Source organism: Zingiber officinale, chromosome 4A (genome assembly GCF_018446385.1).
Source record: "Zingiber officinale cultivar Zhangliang chromosome 4A, Zo_v1.1, whole genome shotgun sequence".
In the NCBI taxonomy this organism is placed as follows: domain Eukaryota; kingdom Viridiplantae; phylum Streptophyta; class Magnoliopsida; order Zingiberales; family Zingiberaceae; genus Zingiber; species Zingiber officinale.
In genome coordinates, this window is record NC_055992.1 from 75,907,735 (window position 1) to 75,929,221 (window position 21,487).

Consider the following 21,487-nt stretch of genomic DNA (forward strand, 5'->3'; position numbering starts at 1 on the left):
AGGTAGATCTAGTGTAGACAAACATGTACATGAATATTTTTATTTATCTTCGCACAGATCCGTGGCTAGCTTCGGGGTTTCCGTAATGCAAAAAGCGGTTTTTGCGGCTTGAAATTGCTAACAGTGGTATCAGAACCATGTGCGAAGCTTGTACATGTTTGTATTTGTTATTACAAACATGTTTCAGATCTGTAAGTTTCTGTAATTTTTCTTCTTTTATGGATTTTGTGAGTATTTTTCTTGTAGAGGCAAAGCAACAAGTGCTTGGACACTTGTAGGCTTCATATACTGAGACAAACCTTCCGAAACGGCAAGGTCTCACCCAAACAAAATTATTTTTTTTTTTTGGGACAGCGACATAAGGCACTATTAGATCAGATTGGGACACTTGCAATATTCATTTCGTGAGAAGGGGCGCTGCCCCTAACCCCGCAAGGGGCATTGTCTCACGATCGCGCCCGAAAATCACTAAACGGGACCGCCGAGGAGTTGTGACTCATAAAATTGATAAAACAGTAGTAAAATTATAGAAATTTATGTTAAATACATAATTTAGAATTATGTATGATATTGTGATGGTCATGGCCCAAAACCCCAATGTGATTAGTTAAAATTGTGTTGTAATTCATAATATGGCCTGCGCGCCATTTTTGTATTATGCGTGTTGTATATGATATGGGACCTGCGCATCGTGCCTCCCTTATTATGTTCCTGTTGTAAATAGATTTTAGACTCGAATGTAACTCGAGTTTCATATTTCTAATGTACAAAATGAAGCGGTGGAAGGTCCACTCAAGAAGGAGTTACGAAGAGGGTGCTGTCAACACATGGAGGTCAAAAGGAGGCGCTTGTAGAAGACGTTTACCCTAGGTTGACTGTCCGATCTTTTCATTGGCTTGAGAAGATCATAGTAGGGGCATGACCTCATCACAAATTTATATATATATATATCATTGCTTGTGTGTATGTGATGCATGCTAATATAGGGTAATTAGTGCCTTAATGCGTATATGATACACATTCATGATTAGATTAGATCTTAATCAAGTTAACTCAAAATGCCTACCAAGTTTTGATACCCATCACTACCTCGATCATTTGTTGTTGTTGAATCTGCCAAAGCAGAGCAACACATATGTGTATGTGATGCATGCTAATATAGGGTAATTAGTGCCTTAATGCGTATATGATACACATTCATGATTAGATTAGATCTTAATCAAGTCAACTCAAAATGCCTACAAAGTTTTGATACCCATCACTACCTCGATCATTTGTTGTTGTTGAATCTGCCAAAGCAGAGCAACACATATTATCTTGGTAGGGTGCGGAGGGATAATTTTGGTCCCGCCTATCAAAGCTTGGGTGAGAACAAACTCAATTAGATTGAGTATAACTAGTTAACTCAATTGGATCGGGTAAAACTATAGACATTTTCCAACGGTTGGGAAGATAGGACAAAGATCACACTTATCTTGATCCTATAAACAAGAGTTGCATAAATATGTAATTGATAATTAGTTATCTACCGATCATACTAAGTCTTGGGCGATTTAGTCAAAGCTAACTCAAGGCATAGTATGATGTGGATCTTGTCCCGCGAGAATTATAGCTAATTGGTATGAATCTAGTAGTGTGGTTTGACCACATCCATGACTTGATTCTACAAAAGCCCTATAATTCAGTGGGAGCATCATTTAGTTAAAGGACTAATTAAATGATAAGTGGAATATGATATTTACTTTCTGCTTTATTTATGTTGTAGATTGTCATGTCGATGAACACGAACATTTTCTCCCTGCGTTTTGTTCTTGAGAGGTGGCGGGGGTGACCATGGAGCATGCATGCACTTTTGCATATGATGCGCGGTGCATCTGGGGAGATACTTTTGCATACATGCCTAGTAGATATTAGTGCATGTGATTGTGTGCTGTTGCATTTGTTTGCGCTATGTATGTTGCATTTGGGTGTCATACTGCATACATGTCATCTATTTTACATGTATATGCAGTCGTATCTATATTTGCACAGGTGTCTCTAGTTGATCTGTTGCTAGTCTGGTGAGTTCCCTGATTCTGGTATCATGGTATTGATTCTAGTCGAGCATGTATATCTACCGCGTCAGGTATGTTTATGTATAGTCATTGTATCAGATATGTCTAGATGTGGTATGTTTTTGATAGCATGATTCTATTCTTATTATGGAGACTGTATCCCTTGATTCTTATGTTGTCGTACTTACCATGCTTTATTCTATTCTTACCCGCTGAGTTCTTTGTACTCACCACCCCTTCTATACTGTTATGTTTTCAGGTAGTAGGTAGTTGATTGGAGTTACTTGGAGTATGCTGCTAGCCGGTCCCACTTCCCGCGTTACATCCGAGGATTCTTACCAGTTTTTAGTCTTTTACTATTCGCATTCTACGTTTCATGGATTTGGTGTTGTCATTTTATACTATGACTTGATATGTGTATTGTGGACTTATACCTGTGGTGTGTTTTTTGTGGACTTTCGATTATGTGGGTTTCATATTCATTGTCCGCTGAGCTTTTTGATATAGCCGTGTGGGCTACATATTCAACTGCGTGGTTGTGGTTATTTTCGGCATATATATTCCAGCCGCATGTGGCTGACGTATTTTTGCATGTATGAAAGTTTCAGATTGTCACTGGTACAGGGGAGGTGCTGCCGAAATTTTTTTTCGGGAGGTACTTCCCCGGGGCGTGACAATTTAGTGGTATCAGAGCGAAGGTTTTACGAGACCTATTTTGCATGTTTTGGATTTTGAGGTTTTACGAGACCTATTTTGCATGTGTTGGATTTTGGGAGTTACGAGACGTAAAAGTGTTTTGGGTTTTAAGGCTTGTGAAGTCTATTTTACGTGTTTCGGATTTTGAGGTTACGAGGTCTATTTCTCGGGTCTTGGATTTTCCGAGGATTGCGAGATTTACGAGTTTCCCGAGGATTACGATGTTTACGATGGTTTGCACTCGAGACTCGTATTTTTCCGATGTGACTGTTCGGACATTGGGACCAGGCAGCGACAGGATACCTCCAAGTTATAGGAAGTAAGTTAAATTACCGTTGTATTAAATTGTTGTAGACTTACCTTGTTGCTCATATCAGGGATGAAGCGCGGAGATACGACCCCTCGTCCGCATCGTGGTCCGGGTCGACCCCGGAAACCACATATTGAGTCTGTAGAGGCTGAGCCAGTGGAGTACGAGGAGGATTCTGTTAGGGATCCTACAGAGGTTGAGATTGACAGCCGGGCACAGACTCCTCAGATTCCCACGAGAGATCCGGGTTTTCAGCCCCAGTTGGTTCCTCCCACCTTACCACCGGTAGCCCCTATTCCTACTGCTACTTCTTGAGCGAAGGACAGAGCTCGGATTCCGTTACTGGCCCGATCGGTGAAAGATCGTTTTACCCTATTCTATGGTGTTCCCGACCCCAGTGTTGCTCGTTCCTGGTTGGGAAATGTGGAGGATACCTTCGGATATTTATCGTGTACAGAGGAAGAAAAAGCCGAACTAGCTGCATATCACCTCCGAGATCAGGCTGTTACTTGGTGGAAGATGCAGAAGTCCCTCTTTAGGGATCAGAGTATTACCTGGGCTTTATTCAGAGATGCCTTCGAGAGACAGTATTTTCCAGCTCCGTACCGTATAGCCCGTCGACAGGAATTCTTAAGTCTTAAGCAAGGGGATAGATCGGTGATGGAGTATGAGGCAGAGTTTAACCGATTAGCTGAGTACTGCCCGCAGCTTGTTGCTCAGGATAGCAATCGGTTAGACCAGTTTACCCAGGGCATTGCGGCGTATATTCGTATCAGGATGTTGGGTTTTACTCCCAGCACTTACCGAGAGGCATTGGACAGAGCATTGATGATTGAGATGACGCAGCAGCAAGTTTCTCAGGAGCGGGGAAAGGATAAACAGAAGGCTCAGGATACAGCTCCAAATCAAAGACAACAGAATAAGGGTCAGAAAAAGCGAAAGAAATGGCAGGGATCCCAGACTGCTTCAGGGGAGCCCTATCGATCAGCGAAGACAGGACGATCATCAGCTGGTTCATCTAAATCCTCTCAGAAGGATTCTTCCAGTGAGTATAGGTGTTACAGGTGTGGCACGGAGGGGCATATTAAACCTAATTGTCCAATGGGCCAGAACGTATGCTACTATTGTAAGCTTCCGGGTCATGTGAGTCGAGACTGCACACTGAAGGCACAGATGGAGGCAGCTAAGAGTACTCCACAGGGGAGCAGTACTACTCAGACGCGACGGTCGAAGAGCGCACAGAGGACACAGAGTGCTCCGTATCAGCAGCGTATGCCACCTCCTCAGGCACAGGTATATCACATCCAGGGCCACGAGCACTCAGCGGTACCAGTTGCTATACAGTATGCCTCTACGGTTTCTTCACATCAGACATATCCGGCACCGCAGACCCTGATGACGCCGCCTAGCTCTTTTCCAGTGGTACAGCCTCAGCAGTATGCTCCTACTCATCAGCCTCAGCAGTATACTACCCCTCATCAGCCTCAGCAGTATACTACCACTCATCAGCCTCAGCAGTTCACCACTACTCCACCGGCACCGTTTCAGACTGCTACTGGAGTATCGCCATCATGCCCTGATGTGGGACGAGTGTATGCTATTACTCGCGAGGAGGCACAGCGGGCCGAGGGATCGGTCTTTCGGGGTATGGTTACTGTTTATTCATTTCCGGCTGAATTATTGATTGATACTGGTAGTTCCCACTCTTTTATTTCCCGGGTATTTTTGAGTAAGATTTGTAGACTACCTGTTCGTCGGACGCACTCGTTGGCAGTATCGTTACCTTCGGGAGAGATACTAGATATCAGTCATGAGGTTAAAGAATGCCCGTTGGATTTCGAGAGTCAGACCCTTATGGTGGACTTGCAGGTTCTGGATATGCTAGAATTTGACATCATTTTGGGTATGGACTGGTTAGCCAGACATTATGCTACCGTCGACTGCAGCTCTAGAGTGGTCACATTTAGACCTCCGGGTCTACCGTCCTGGGTATTCATGGGTACCAAGGAGGAGGGGATTTCTGTCATCTCCGCAATGCAAGCTCGGAGATTATTGTCTCAAGGATGTCGAGGGTATTTGTTATCTATGATTAAGATTGATCGGGATACTACCACACAGCTTTCTGACATTCCTATAGTTCAAGAGTACCCTGACGTATTTCCAGAAGAATTACCCGGCTTGCCCCCGAAAAGGCAAGTGGAGTTCATGATTGAGTTGATCCCGGGGACAGCACCGGTGTCCAAGGCTCCGTATCGCATGGCGCCTAATGAGTTGGAGGAGCTAAAAGTACAGTTACAGGAGTTACTGGATAGAGGGTTTATCCGTCCTAGTGTGTCTCCATGGGGAGCTCCGGTACTCTTTGTGAAGAAAAAGGACGGATCAATGAGATTATGCATCGACAACCGACAACTGAATGCAGTGACTGTTAAGAATAAATACCCACAACCGCGTATAGAGGATCTGTTCGATCAGCTCAAGAATACGTGTGTGTATTCAAAGATTGATCTGCGCTCTGGCTATCATCAGCTCAGTGTGAGAGATTCAGATATACAGAAGACAGCCTTTCGTACTCGATATGGACACTATGAGTTCTTGGTAATGCCATTTGGGCTTACCAATGCTCCAGTAGTCTTCATGGATCTGATGAATAGGGTATTTCTGGAGTTCTTGGATCAGTTCGTGATTGTATTCATCGATGATATTTTGATATATTCTCGATCCGAAGAAGAGCATGGGCGACATCTTCGTATAGTATTGGAGACGCTCCGGCGAGAACGTCTCTATGCAAAATTCAGCAAATGTGCATTTTGGTTATCTTCTGTGGGTTTTCTAGGACATATTGTTTCTAGCAGTGGTATTGCAGTGGACCCACAAAAGATAGAGGTTGTTACCAGTTGGGAGCAGCCAAAGTCTGTACAGGAGATTCGTAGCTTTCTTGGTCTGGCAGGGTATTACCGCAGATTTGTGGAGGGCTTCTCTAGCATAGCTCTGCCGTTGACTCACTTGACCAGGAAAGGGGTGAAGTTTTGCTGGACAGAGTCTTGCGAGACGAGTTTTCAGGAACTTAAGCGAAGACTCATTTCTGCACCTATACTAGTGCTTCCTTCCGGAGATGATGGTTTCGTGCTTTATACGGATGCATCATTGCAGGGGTTAGGCGCAGTACTTATGCAGCATGGACGGGTAGTTTCTTATGCCTTACGTCAGTTGAAAGAGCATGAGAAGAACTATCCGGTGCATGACCTGGAGTTAGCAGCTATTATATATGCGTTGAAAATATGGAGACATCATCTATATGGGATCACCTTCGAGATATTCACAGATCATAAGAGTCTTAAGTATCTAGCTACTCAGAAAGAATTGAACTTAAGACAGAGGAGATGGATGGAATTCTTGAAGGACTATGACTGTACGATCAACTACCACCCAGGGAAAGCCAACGTGGTAGCTGATGCGTTGAGTAGAAAATCCCGAGGAGTTCTAGCTTGTCACCGTGTGATGGTTACTGAATTGGTTCAGAAATTTTCTGAGTAGGGATTAGTAGAGCAGGGTCAGACTGAGCGGGGTATTCTGTTATCTATGGTTGCCCAGTCACCCATGGTAGAGAGGATTAAAGAAGCTCAGGCTACAGATCAGCATCTAAAGTTGTTGTGTAGCAAAATCATCCCAGGACAGCAGACGGGGTTCTCTTGCGATGACAGTGGGATTCTATACTTCCAGGGGAGGTTGTGTAATACCCCGGTTCTGAGATTCTGATTAAGTATGGCTTAAAGGGTTAGATGGTACTATCCATATCACCAAGGTGCACCTTCCTTTTCGGAAGCCCAAACTCAAAGAACTCCAAAGTTAAGCGTGCTTGGCTTGGAGAAATCTGAGGATGGGTGACCTCCTGGGAAGTTTTCCAGGGTGCGTGCGAGTGAGGACAAAGCACGCTGAAAGGACCTCCGGTGGTCTGTGGAGCTAGTCATCAACCCGATGGGCAATTCAGGTAGCGTTCCCGGTTCGGTTCGGGTGGGGCCCGCCCGAGCCGGGGCGTTACAGGTTGTGTGTTCCTGAAGCACCTCCTGTGAAAGAAGACCTACTTAAGGAGGCACATCGGTCCAGATTTGCGATTCATCCTGGTGGTACCCGCATGTACAGGGATCTGAGACGTTCTTATTGGTGGACTGGCATGAAGAAGGACATTGCAGATTTCGTTGCTCGATGCCTTGTATGCCAGCAGGTGAAGGCTGAGCATCAGAGACCCACTGGTTTGCTACAGAAGATTCAGATACCTGAATGGAAATGGGAGCACATCACGATGGATTTTGTTGTGGGGTTGCCCCGAACTGTAACACCCCACCCTCCTCACTACTAGTCTGCGAGGGCGGAGCGTTATTGGACTACTAACTTTACTTAACTATCCTTGTTCACATGTTGATAGTAAGTCCTAAAACTCTCGGAGAACTCAAAACTTACAATTAACTAGCAGCGGAAGACTAAATGACTCATCTAATACATTCTTAATAAATGACAATCTTAATAAATTCTTAAACTAAGTCCCAAGGCTTCCATAGTCCTGGCATCACACACCATCCGCGCCACCTTGTCGCCTTCCTTGCTAAATCTTTTCTTTTCCTTTATCTGCAGTAAGAGGAAGTGTAGTCTATAAGCAAAATTTGCTTAGTAAACGCTATCTAACTCACAAAATCACGAATGTGCATGTATACGAAAAGAACTAGAAACTATATGCTCTAAAAGAAATAAAGCATAAACATAACTGCTCATGTCAAACTAATAGCAAAGAAAAGCTAAGGAATCTACTCATGTAATTCTAATAGTTAATCATGCTGCTAATTTAATAGGTAAACATGAAAACTACTCATCTACTAGATAAACATGGTAGAATAAGGAACTAAACTTACTGATTTTTAGAACCATATGAAACTTATTTCATTTGTTCTAACTTAATCTTTAATACTTTATGTTTATGTAAAACTCGTTTTACTTGTTCAAAAACTTATACTTATAATACTTCAAAATAATAATCAACTTCTCTTGGGCCCGGCAACTGTGCTTTTACTTTTGTAACGACCCGACCCATTCGGCGGCCCATTTGGCGGCCCATTTGGCGACCCTATGGTCGTCGACCGTCGACCGTCGGCCGAGCCATTACTACTAGGTTATCTAAACCTAGGGACGACTATGGGAGCCCAACCCAAGGACAACTGAGAGTCCAGCACAGTGCCACTGATAAAAGTAAAATACTTGTTATCTTTTAATACTTCTATATAATGCCTCGGCATTTTCTTTAGCACCTTGTGTGCCAAAATCCCTAAAGTCTTGACTTTGGGATCTACTTAAGGCCTTGGCCTTCTTCTTTCTTTTCTTTATCTTTCTTATATTTTTCTTAAACTCTTAAAAGAATATAGGCATGCTACAACAGGATTAAATCAAAGGAAAGAAAATCTGACTTCTATAAACATGCTATATCAGAGACAAATCAAAAGAAAGCATATCTAACTTCTTCAAACATGCTACAACAGGTTTAATACAAAGGAAAACAATTCTGAAATCCTGAAATAAACAACATATATATAACTACTCAGGAATATGCTCAAAAGGGTTGTTCTAACTCATTACGACAAGGAAAAATCAAACTGAGGTGCTATACAAAAACTAAATCTGTAGAACGTTAAAATTGCATACTTTAAGAACTAGAACTAAACTATCTGTTTATAACACATGCACCTAAACTAAGGCATAAAACTCATGACATGCCAATCCTAATTTGCATACATAAAAACATAATGTACAGTAAATCTGAATGCATTTATACTAGCATAAACATGCACGAAACTAGATCTGAAACTTTATGCATCAAACTAAATTTGAAACTGAATGCCACGGCAGAAAGTCATAAAGAACCGAATGCTCAACGTGCTCAACCCCCTACATGCTCCTTCTTTGAAACTCACGGCAACTAAACACAAGGACAGTGCAACAATTTGATCGAACACAAATGCCCAAATCTAAACATGTCTGAATCTGATGTACTTGATCATAGAGGCAAAGGAATCCAAACTACATGCTCAAACTTATACAAATCATCCCCTTTCTCTCCTTGGAACACACGGCAGCAAGCACAAAACCTAACTCCCTTAAAAATCAAAACGAGAAGCCAACACGAATCCGAAGCTACTCTACTGCAGGTGAGGAAGCACTTACCTTGATTCTTGGACTCACAACCGAACAAAAAGGGCATCTAGGACCTTGGCCGGCCGCCGGAGATGATACCCTAACTCCCTTTCATTTTCTGCCCGAGCTCCGCCATCGTACGCAGAAGAGAAGGAGAGAATGGTTTAAGTCACGGGAAAACAGAGCATCAACTTATCCCCTTTTATAATCCAATATTCTGTTAATTATCTTAAATAAATTTGCTACTTTTTCTAAACAAACAAATCCAACATCAACTTATCCCTTTTATAATCCAATATTATGTTAATTATCTTAAATAAATTTGCTACTTTTTCTAAACAAACAAATCCAACATCAACTTATCCCTTTTATAATATTCTGTTAACTATCTTAAATAAATTCGCTACCTTTTCTAAACAAACAAATCCAAGATCAACTTATCACTTTTATAATCCAATATTCTGTTAACTATCTTAAATAAATTCACAACCTTTTCTAAACAGAAAAATCCGTTTGCACACCTGGTCAGCCGGGTTTTGACCGAGTCAAAGGTCATGGGTTCAATTCTCGGCTTGGACATTTTTTTTGTCGAAACTTCCTTCGTTTTGTAAAAATACCAAACGACCTCAAAAAATTACATAAAAATACTCTAAAAATTTCTAAAAATCCCTAGAATATTTCTATAGCATTTTTAAATATTTTTAAATTACTTTTAGGACTCTAATTGAGGAAATTTGGGGCGTTACACGAACCCGACGAGCACATGATACGATTTGGGTAATCGTTGATCGTTTAACTAAATCTTCTCATTTCCTACTGATACGTAGGACAAAGTCATTGGATCGACTAGCGGAGTTGTATTGTAGAGAGATTATCAGACTTCACGATGTACCTCTCAGTATTATTTCAGATAGAGATCCGCGATTTACTTCGTGATTCTGGCAGAGTTTACAGCAGGCTATGGGTACAGAGTTACGATTCAGTACCGCTTTCCACCCCCAGACAGACGGTCAGTCAGAGCATACTATACAGACATTAGAGGATTTATTGAGATCATGTGTCATAGACTTCGGAGGTAGTTGGGAGGATCATTTACATTTAGCGGAATTTGCCTACAACAACAGTTATCATTCAGCGATACAGATGGCACCTTATGAGGCGTTGTATGGCAGAGCCTGTAGATGCCCCACCCTATGGGTAGAAGTTGGGGAATCCTAGATTTTGGGGCCACAGAGCCTTCAGCGTGATGTAGAGATGGTTCGTACTATCAGGCGCAGACTGTCAGAGGCTCAGGATCGGCAGAAAAGTTATACGGATCGTAGACGGAGACCGTTGGAGTTTGCTGTTGGTGATCATGTATTCTTACGGGTATCCCCTACGAAAGGAGTAAAAAGGTTTGGATTGAAGGGTAAATTAGCACCTCGCTATATTGGACCCTTCCAGATTCTCGAGAGGATAGGTGCGGTAGCATATCGGCTGGCGCTACCACCTTCACTTTCCGGGGTGCATGATGTTTTCCATGTATCTATGTTGAGGAGATATGTACCGCACCCTTCGCACATTCTCACAGGTGTATCGGTTGTACTTCAGCCAGATATATCTTATGAGGAGGTTCCAGTTCAGATTTTGGACCGCAAAGAGCGTCGGTTGCGGAACAAGACAATTCAGCTAGTCAAGGTCGGATGGCGGCACCATTCAGATGAGGAAGCCACTTGGGAGTTGGAAGATAAGATGCGAGCTAGTTACCCACACCTGTTTACTGAAGGTAAGTAAAGTTTATTTCAGTAACTAGAATAAGTTTATCTGTTACTTCTTGCTTTCAGTGGGTAGAGATAAATTTGGGGACCAAATTTTTGTTAGTGGGGGAGAATGTAAGATATGTAAATTTATTTTAGGGTTACAATGAAATAACCTTATGAAAATTTTAGGAAATTATGAAAATTTTTCTAGAATTTTCCGGAGGTCGTATGGCTAGTTTCGCGGGGATAGAAATGGAGGTTTGGTTAGGAATACGCGTGTGAGGGATTAATTGAGGGGTTATTTAGGGTTTGATTTCCTTAACCCTAAGTGAGTGCTATTAATAGGTTTCATTTCCGCACCCGAACCCTAAGCCCGGCCCGATTCTTTCTTTCCTCTTTCTCTCTCTCGCGCGAGCTCCCCGACGCCGACGCTTGCCTCAGCGATCGCCGGTTCTCCCCTTTCCTCTCTCGGTGGCGCCGGCGAGGAGCAAACCTTGGAGTGTAGGAAGGAAAGGTTAGCTATTATCCCAACCCTTCTTCCCGACCTCTCTCTCTTCTCTGGACTCGGCAAACAACAGCGACGAGGCTCCGATCCATTGATTTTGGCTGCTGTCGGAAGGAATCGAGGGCATTGGCGTCGGATCTGGCCAGCGTCGACTGGTTGTGTGAGGTAACGCCCATTGCTTCCTTCTGGTTTCCCCTGCTCGTCGGCAAGCACAGATCGTGCCCTAGCCGGGATTCTTGGAGGTATGCGTTTTGGGTTTTGTGGTGAATTCGAATCTGATCTCCCTTCTGATTTTGATTCGGTAGGTTTTGGTTGAGAATTAGGGTTCTGATCTCTTCTCTGTGGGTTAGCAAGAACAAGACCGAGCCCTAATCGGGATATTGGAGGTAAGGGGTTGGTTTCTGTCTTGAATTTGGGTTCTGATCCTCCTTCTGGTATTGATTCGAGTGGGGTTTGATTCTGAGAACAGAGGTGCTGAGGTGATTTCAGCCATCACAGATTATTGGGTTGGTTCCTCCACCGGAGTTGTGATCATCTCCGACGATTGAAGCGGTAGAGGTAAGGGCATCGATTGGTTATTGTTGTTTACAGAATTGTTGGTGAATTCTCACTGTTCTGTTCTTGATCCGACCAGTGGAGATTTTATGTGTAGTTTACTTGTCATAGGAAATTGATACACTGTTAATTCCTGCTCTATTCTCTTGATTTAACCTGAGTTGCAGTGAGTCCAGTGTATTTCCTTGACCTAGATCAATGATGGGATCAAGAGGAGTGGTGAAATGTGTTGTTCGGGTGTGGAATGCTTTGAGTGTTATGTACTGTAATTTCTGTGAAGGCTGTGGGTTGTTGGTCGGAATTGGTTAACAGTGGTAAGTGTTACTATGTTGGGAAATTAAAGGTGGGAAATCTAGATTAACCTAAATCTGAGGTCAAGATCATGAGGTGGAGGTTAGTTTCTTATTGGAGAATAATGGAAAGGAGTAATAATCATGATTAGCTATTTCTCTAGAATCGGTTATTTATTTATAGGTGTTTTATGTATGTGTAGTACAGGTATATGTATATTACATGAATTGTATATGTGACACAGGACCTTGATCTATACGAGCAGCGTGACGTGGGGTGGTTCTGTTGATACGAGATATCTGGAGGCGGGTATTTCTTCCTTTTCTCCTATTTAGTTCTTTGAACTATAAAGCATGGTTGTTTTTGTATGCTTAGGTTGCATTACCTTAAATCTGTATATTTTGTTTTATTCCTGCTTGACTTCTTCTATTTGAGCTTTGATATGATCATCTTTACTTCGATACAGTCTCACCCTTGATATCAGAACTCTGTGCATGTGTATTGATAGAGTTGGTATCATAGAGTCGTCTGACTAGTACGATTAGCGTGTTTACCATGCATATTGATGTCGAGTGTATATGTGACGGGTATGTGGTATGGGGGTTGTATACCTGGTTGACCACGTTGTGTGTTGGAGTATGTATATACGTTTGTGGTGGTTATTGGGGGTGTTGGGATACACTATGGATGATGGAATTTATATTGTGACTATTCGCATCATGTCATTATTCATTGCATACTGACGACCGAAGTCTTCCTTGTGGTGAGAGGGTCGTCAGTTGTTTATAGCTGCCATTCAACCACTTTTGAAGAGTGGTAGATAGGAGTGGAGCTAGTCCTGTCGCGCTTGCTCAGCCGTTCAGTGGTTATACTCTGTCAGCCTCGACCACTCTGGAGTAGTGGATCTTGAGGGTACAGTAGTCAGAGGGCTTGAGTTGTGAGTGGTCAGGGACCCTTAGCTGTGTAGTTATATAACTACTTAGCTGACCGTCCGCTTCGGCCGCCTATAGCGGTGCTTGTACTGGAGGCTAGTACGGTTTGTCACAGACCCAAGCCTCTCGGCCATACAGGGGTCGTGGTGTCTAGAGAGGTGGCGGGGGTGACCATGGAGCATGCATGCACTTTTGCATATGATGCGCGGTGCATCTGGGGAGATACTTTTGCATACATGCCTAGTAGATATTAGTGCATGTGATTGTGTGCTGTTGCATTTGTTTGCGCTATGTATGTTGCATTTGGGTGTCATACTGCATACATGTCATCTATTTTACATGTATATGCAGTCGTATCTATATTTGCACAGGTGTCTCTAGTTGATCTGTTGCTAGTCTGGTGAGTTCCCTGATTCTGGTATCATGGTATTGGTTCTAGTCGAGCATGTATATCTACCGCGTCAGGTATGTTTATGTATAGTCATTGTATCAGATATGTCTAGATGTGGTATGTTTTCGATAGCATGATTCTATTCTTATTATGGAGACTGTATCCCTTGATTCTTATGTTGTCGTACTTACCATGCTTTATTCTATTCTTACCCACTGAGTTCTTTGTACTCACCACCCCTTCTATACTGTTATGTTTTCAGGTAGTAGGTAGTTGATTGGAGTTACTTGGAGTATGCTGCCAGCCGGTCCCACTTCCCGCGTTACATCAGAGGATTCTTACCGGTTTTTAGTCTTTTACTATTCGCATTCTACGTTTCATGGATTTGGTATTGTCATTTTATACTATGACTTGATACGTGTATTGTGGACTTATACCTGTGGTGTGTTTTTTGTGGACTTTCGATTATGTGGGATTCATATTCGTTTTCCGCTGAGCTTTTTGATATAGCCGTGTGGGCTACATATTCAACTGCGTGGTTGTGGTTATTTTCGGCATATATATTCCAGCCGCATGTGGCTGACGTATTTTTGCATGTATGAAAGTTTCAGATTGTCACTGGTACAGGGGAGGTGCTGCCGAAATTTTTTTTCGGGAGGTACTTCCTCGGGGCGTGACATTTTCTCCCTGCGTTTTGTTCTTGACAAGGACAAGCTCAATGGAGCTAATTTCCTGGACTGGTACAGGAATCTGAGAATCGTTCTCACACAAGAAAGAAAACTGTACGTCCTGGAGCAGCCCATTCCGGAGGCACCTCCTGCCACTGCCACGCGAGCTGACTAAGATGCTTATAAGAAGCATCAAGATGATGCATTAGATGTGTCATGCCTCATGCTCGCAACCATGAACTCTGAGCTTCAGAAGCAACATGAGTTGATGGCTGCTTATGATATGGTTAAACACCTTCGTCAACTATATCAAGGACAAGCAAGGCACAAGAGATTCGAGATCTAAGGCACTGTTTCAGTGCAAGATGTAAGATGGGACTCCCGTAGGTCCATATGTACTCAAGATGATTGGGTACATAGAGAACCTACAGAGGTTGAGATTCCCACTTGGCCAAGAACTGGCCACTGACTTGATCTTGCAATCCTTGCCAGAAAGTTACAGTTAATTTGTCATAAATTACAACATGAACGAAATTGATAAGCCACTGCCTGAGCTGCTAAGCATGTTACGAACTGCTAAGCTCAACCTTAAGAAGGTAAAACCCAACTCCATTTGGATAGTGCAAAAGCATAAAGGCAAAGGCAAGCCTAAAAGTAAGGGAAAGTCCCAAGCTAAGGGCAAAGGCAAGGTAATGAAAACTAAAGGAGGGGTTACCAAGGATGCTACCTGCTTCCACTCCGGTCAGACCGGGCACTGGAAGAGGAACTGCAAAGGATAATTGGAAGATCTTAAGAAGAAGAGAAATGAGATTTCTACTTCAGGTATATATGTTATAGAAGTCAATCTTTCTATTTCTTTATCATGGGTATTAGATACTGGATGCGCTTATCACATTTGTACTAATGTGCAGGTGCTGAGAAATAGCAGGGCATTGACGAAGGGCGAGGTGGACCTACGAGTAGGCAATGGAGCACGGGTTGCTGCTGTTGCTGTAGGAACTTACTTTCTATCTCTGCCCTCTGGGCTTGTACTAGAATTAGATGAATGGTGTTATGTGTTGGCTCTCACAAAGAACATCATTTTAGTTTCTTGTTTAGATAAGAAAGGCTTTTCATTTATAATAAAGAACAAATGTTGTTCTATTTATTTGAAAGATATGTTCTATTGTAGTGCACCTCTGATGAATGAACTCTACATTCTAGACTTAGAGAATCCCATCTATAACATAAGTACCAAAAGGTTCATGTCAAATGAAATGAACTGAACCTATCTCTGGCATTGTTGCTTAGGTCATATAAATGAGAATCGCTTATCCCAGCTCCATAAAGATGGTTTGCTGGACTCATTTGATTTTGAATCATATGAGACATGCGAGTCATGCCTACTGGGCAAGATGACCAAGACTCCCTTTAGTGGACACAGTGAAAGAGCAACTGACTTGTTAGGACTTATACATAGTGATGTATGTAGCCTTTTCAATGTCACTGCCAGAGGTGGTTATAGGTACTTCATTACATTTACTGATGACTTCAGTAGATATGGTTATGTGTATCTGATGACACATAAGTCACAATCCTTTGAAAAGTTCAAAGAATTCAAGAATGAAATACAAAACTAGCTAGGCAAGAGTATTAAGATACTTTGATCAGATCGAGGTGGTGAATACCTTAGCCATGAGTTTCGTGACTATCTAGCTGAGTGTGGGATTCTATCCCAACTCACCCCTCCTGGAACACCACAGTGGAATGGTGTATCCGAAAGGAGGAATCGTACCCTATTAGAAATGGTACGATCTATGATGAGTCACACAGATCTTCCTATATCTTTTTGGGGATATGCTCTAGACACAGCAGCCTTCACACTTAACCGTGTTTCATCCAAAGCTGTGATAAAGACACCATATAGGATATGGACTGGGAGAGATGCCCAGATATCTTTTATGAGGATTTGGAGTTGTGAGGCTTACATTCGACATCAAGTCTCGGACAAACTGGGACCCAAATCCGATAAGTGCTATTTCATAGGATATCCCAAGGAAATGAAGGGATATTACTTCTACATTCCCAGTCACCACAAAGTGTTTGTGGCTAAGACTGGGATATTTCTAGAAAAGGACTTTGTTTCTAGAAAAACTAGTGGGAGTATGTTCGATCTTGAAGAAGTTCAAGATATGGACCATAGCACTGAAGCCTTGATGGAAGTTGAACTGGAACCACAAAATGTTGTGGATGATGAGATTGTTGCACAAGGAGATGACGAACAACAACCAGTTCAAGTAGACCTACCTCTTCGCAGGTCTGACAGGATACGTCGTCCGCTTGAGAGATACTCTTTTCTCTTGTCTGACCATGACGACGTTATGCTAGTTGAGAATGAGCCTACCTCCTATCAGGAAGCTGTGATGAGACCAGATTTTGAGAAATGGCTAGAGGCCATGAGATCCGAGATGGAATCCATGTACACCAACTAAGTATGGACTTTGGTTGATCCACCTGAAGGCGTCAAACCCATTGGGTGTAAGGGGTCTTTAAGAGAAAGACTGACATGGATGGACTTATTACCTATAAGGGTCGTTTGGTAACTAATGGTTTTAAGCAAATTCATGGTATTGACTATGATGAAACTTTTTCTCCAGTAGCGATGTTTAAGTCCATTCGGATCATGCTTGCTATTGCAGCATACCATGATTATGAGATCTGGCAGATGGATGTCAAAACCACTTTTCTGAATGGAAACTTGCTCGAGGATGTGTACATGACACAACCTGAGGGTTTTGTAGATCCATTGCATACTGACAGAGTATACAAGCTGCATAAGTCAATTTATGGACTAAAACAAGCTTCTCGGAGCTGGAATCTTCGATTCGATGATGCGGTCAAATAGTTTGGTTTCATCAAGAATGAAGATGAACCCTATGTCTACAAGAAGGTTATTGGGAACACAGTTGTCTTCCTTGTATTGTATGTGAATACATACTACTCATTGGAAATGACATCCCTTTGCTACAGTCTGTAAAGACTTGGCTGGGGAATTGTTTCTCAATGAAGGACTTAGGTGAAGCAGCCTGTATTCTAGGCATAAAGATCTATAGAGATAGATCTAAGAGATTGCTTGGCCTAAGTCAAAGTACATATATTGACACGGTATTACTACGGTTTGCCATGCAGAATTCCAAGAAAGGATTTCTGCCGATGTCATATGGTGTGAGTCTTTCGAAGACTCAAAGTCCCTCTTCTAGAGAGGAGAGAGACCGCATGGATAAGATCCCTTATGCTTCAGCCATATGATCTATCATGTACGTCATGCTATACTCATCCTGATGTTTCGTATGCTTTGAGCATGACGAGCATATACCAGTCAGATCTAGGTGAACGTCACTGGATAGTGGTCAAGAATATTCTTAGTACTTGAGAATGACTAAAGAATATTTCTTGATATTTGGAGGCGATGGCGAGCTAGCTGTAAAGGTTACAATGATGCTAGCTTCCAAACTAATCAGGATGATTATAGATCGCAGTCTGGGTTCGTGTTTTGCTTGAATGGTGGTGTTGTGAGCTGGAAGAGTTTGAAGCAGGACACAGTTGCTGATTCTACAACAGAGGCCGAGTATATTGCTGCATCAGAAGCAGCAAAGGAGGCAGTTTGGATCCGCAAGTTCATTATTGAGCTTGGGGGGGTTCTAGCATAGCAGATCCTATAGAGCTCTATTGTGATAACAATGGAGCAATTACGCAGGTTAAGGAACCTCGCTCACACAAGCGGACCAAACAGATACTACGACGCTTCCATCTCATTCGAGAGATTATCGATAGAGGAGATGTGAAAATTTGCAGAGTACCCACAGAGGTTAACATCGCTGATCCCTTGACCAAGGCTTTGGCACAGAGAAAGCATGATGGTCACACTAGGTCATTAGGTGTTAGAGCCTACACTGATTGACACTAGTGCTAATGAGAGATTGTTAGTGAGAGCCCTAGACCCGATCATGTGATGATTGTTGTATGGAATCAATGTATCATATTCTTATATATATTTATAAAGACATTTCTTTATGGTTATTATACTTTCTTGTATTAGTGTCAAATAACTGAGTATAATAGCGTCCTTGAGTAGAAGGTTCTTATCTATATCAATCGATTGGTTGAATTGATAATGAGATGATATAGAGAACACTACTCTTAATCATTCCTAGTCAAGTATTAACATTCAGGGACAATGTTAATGCGATGAGACTAGCATGTAGGTCAACTCGATGACTTGATCTCACAAGTCATGGATATTAGATATCAAGTTGACACATGGGTATGCATTGGAGAATGTATACTGAATGACTTGCCATGAGAAAGTATCATGGATCATTATATGAGTGTCATATACTTTATCATGTGACTATTAGTATGACTATCAGTCATTGGACCTGAAGTCACGATGGTTCCCTACATAAGGAGTTGCATACTTTGGCTTCGTCAAACGTCACCAGTAAATGAGTGGACTATAAAGGCGACTACTGGGTATGTAACAAATTATGTCGAGGGATGTGAGTGATGTAGATGGGATCTATCCCTCCTATATGACGGGAGTGATATCATGATTCTTGATAGAGTGACACCACTAAGTGCATGGCCATGCCCAAATAAGCCAATATGAGATATTGAGCTCATTTGATTAGAGTGAGTCTACTTGGAGTTCAAGACATAGATTGATCAGAGGATGACACGGTCTATACCTCAATTGATCAATTTAGATATCAAGGATAGAAGGATGTTGTCACATATTGTAAGAGTCACAATTAGTAGTCACAATGGTGATGTTGGATCTCAACATTCTTGTAACTTGGGTAGTAATGATGTGTTGCTAGATACCGCTCATTGCTTATGTTTCTAAATGGGTTTAGGAGCATTGCCAACGTTACAAGAACCTATAGGGTCACACACAAAGGGCAGTTAGATGGAGATTAGGTTCATATGATGGACCAAGAGGATTAGGTTCATGTGATGAACTAAATTGGATTAAGAGTAATCCAAATTAGACTAATTGAGTTGGACTCAATTTAATTCATGTGTCGAATGAGTCTATTTTAGACTATGATTCATTGAGTCAATTTAAACCAATGAATAGAGATTCATTAAATTAAATTGATTTGAATCAAAGGTTAGATTTGATCAACCATGGGAGATAAGAGGTCAAGTTTGACTTGACTTGAGAGGGAAGATGAAGGGTCAAGTTTGACTTGACCAAATGCCACTTCATTGTGACTTGGCATGGGCCGGCCAATGATGATGTTCCACATCATCAAGGCTACATCATTGTATGCCACCTCATGAGGAAGACCATGAGCCATGACTCTTGGTATTACATGGAGGTATAAAACACTCCATTAAGTGGCGGCCACATGAGTGTGAAGCAATTGTGTGCTCATTCAAGGCTTCTTCTTCCTCCTCTCTTCTTGTTCTCTCCTTCTCCTCCATTGTCGAGACCTCTCAAGAGTGCTAGCAGACTCTAAGTGGTTATCTCCATCTTTTGTCCGTGTGGATACGTGTAGAGGAGTGTACACTTGACACTCTACGAGATCCGGCAACTATTTGGACGAGCGGGATAAGCGAAGGGCATCGCTATAAGGGTAATACTTCTTTTTCATGTAGATCTAAGGTAGATCTAGTGTAGACAAACATGTACATGAATATTTTTATTTATCTTCGCACGGATCCGTGGCTAGCTTCGGGGTTTTCGCTGTTAGAATGTATACTAAAAGCCTAGCTTTTGGTATAAAACATTTATCTAGAAATAAGAATCACATTGGTCAAATGTCTACATTTGTGATAAATGTAGTTGTTCAATTAATTTATATTGTAGATAACATGGTGTGTGGTGTCACACACAGAAGATCATGTTATCAGTACCTTTAAATTATAAACAGGAGCTCACGACTATGATGGAAAGGAACAAACCATTGGAAGGTCGTAGTGTAATTAGGTGTTAGTTTATCTTAACTATATAATTACACTAGTACACTAAGAGTGTATTGAGTAGGACCATTAGAGGTCGTTTCTTTTATACTGACTTTATAAAGAAACAAAGACCTCAGTTATTATGGAAGTGTGTGCTCTTAATCCTAATATAATAACAAGCACATATATTTGATATTTATTTCTTTAATTTATCAATGGGTTAGATTTAGTTCGATGAATCAATAAGTCTGATAAGTTGGGAAATGATATCACTTATAGTGTGTGTTGTTGATTATAGAAGGAAACTGTGTCCTAGTAATCTAGGTTGAGAATATCCCCAAGAGGTGCTCATAAGGATTGTCATGTTAAACCCTGCAGGTGGACTTAGTCCGACATGACGATGAAGTTGAGTGGTACTACTCTTGGAGCTAGATATTAATTAAGTGAGTTGTCAGTAACTTACTTAATTAGTGGACATTTGTTATCTTAAACACAGGGAGACTAACACACTCATGATAAGAAGGAGGATTGGTGCGGTAGTTCAATAATAGTTCTCTAGTGGAATGAATTATTATTGATAAAATTAAGTTGTGTATTCGGGGCGAGCACGGGATGCTTAATTTTATCGGGAGACCAAAACCAATTCCTTCTCTCGGTCCCAATCATAGCCTCTAGTATATAGAGATTTATACCCACTGCATACCCACCTTCTTACCCATCCAATGGGGTCGGCCAAGCTAGCTTGGAACCCAAGTTAGGGCCGGCAAAGACCAAGTGGATGAGCCATGTAGGTGGCCGGCCAAAGCTTGGGTCCCAAGCTTAGGTGGTCGGCCACTAGAATATTAAAAAGGATTTTTATTAAAATTATTTCTTATGTGGATATCATGATTTTAAAAGAGAGTTTAAAAATTAAAAATTTTCTTTTATAGCTTTCTACAAAAGATTAAGAGAAAAAATTAATCTCTTTCCTTATTTGTAGTTTAAAAGGATGGTTTTAATTTTTTGGTAAAAACTTTCCTTATTTGTAAATCATCTACATGTTTAAAAGAGAGTTTAAAATTTGAAATCTTTCCTTATTTGTTGATTAATGGAGGATTTTAAATTTTAAGAAAACTTTCCTTTTTAATCATGTTCATGATTTAAAAGAGAGTTTAAAATTAAATATTCTCTTTTATAAGTTTCTACAAAAGATTAAGAAAAGATTTGATATCTTTCCTTAT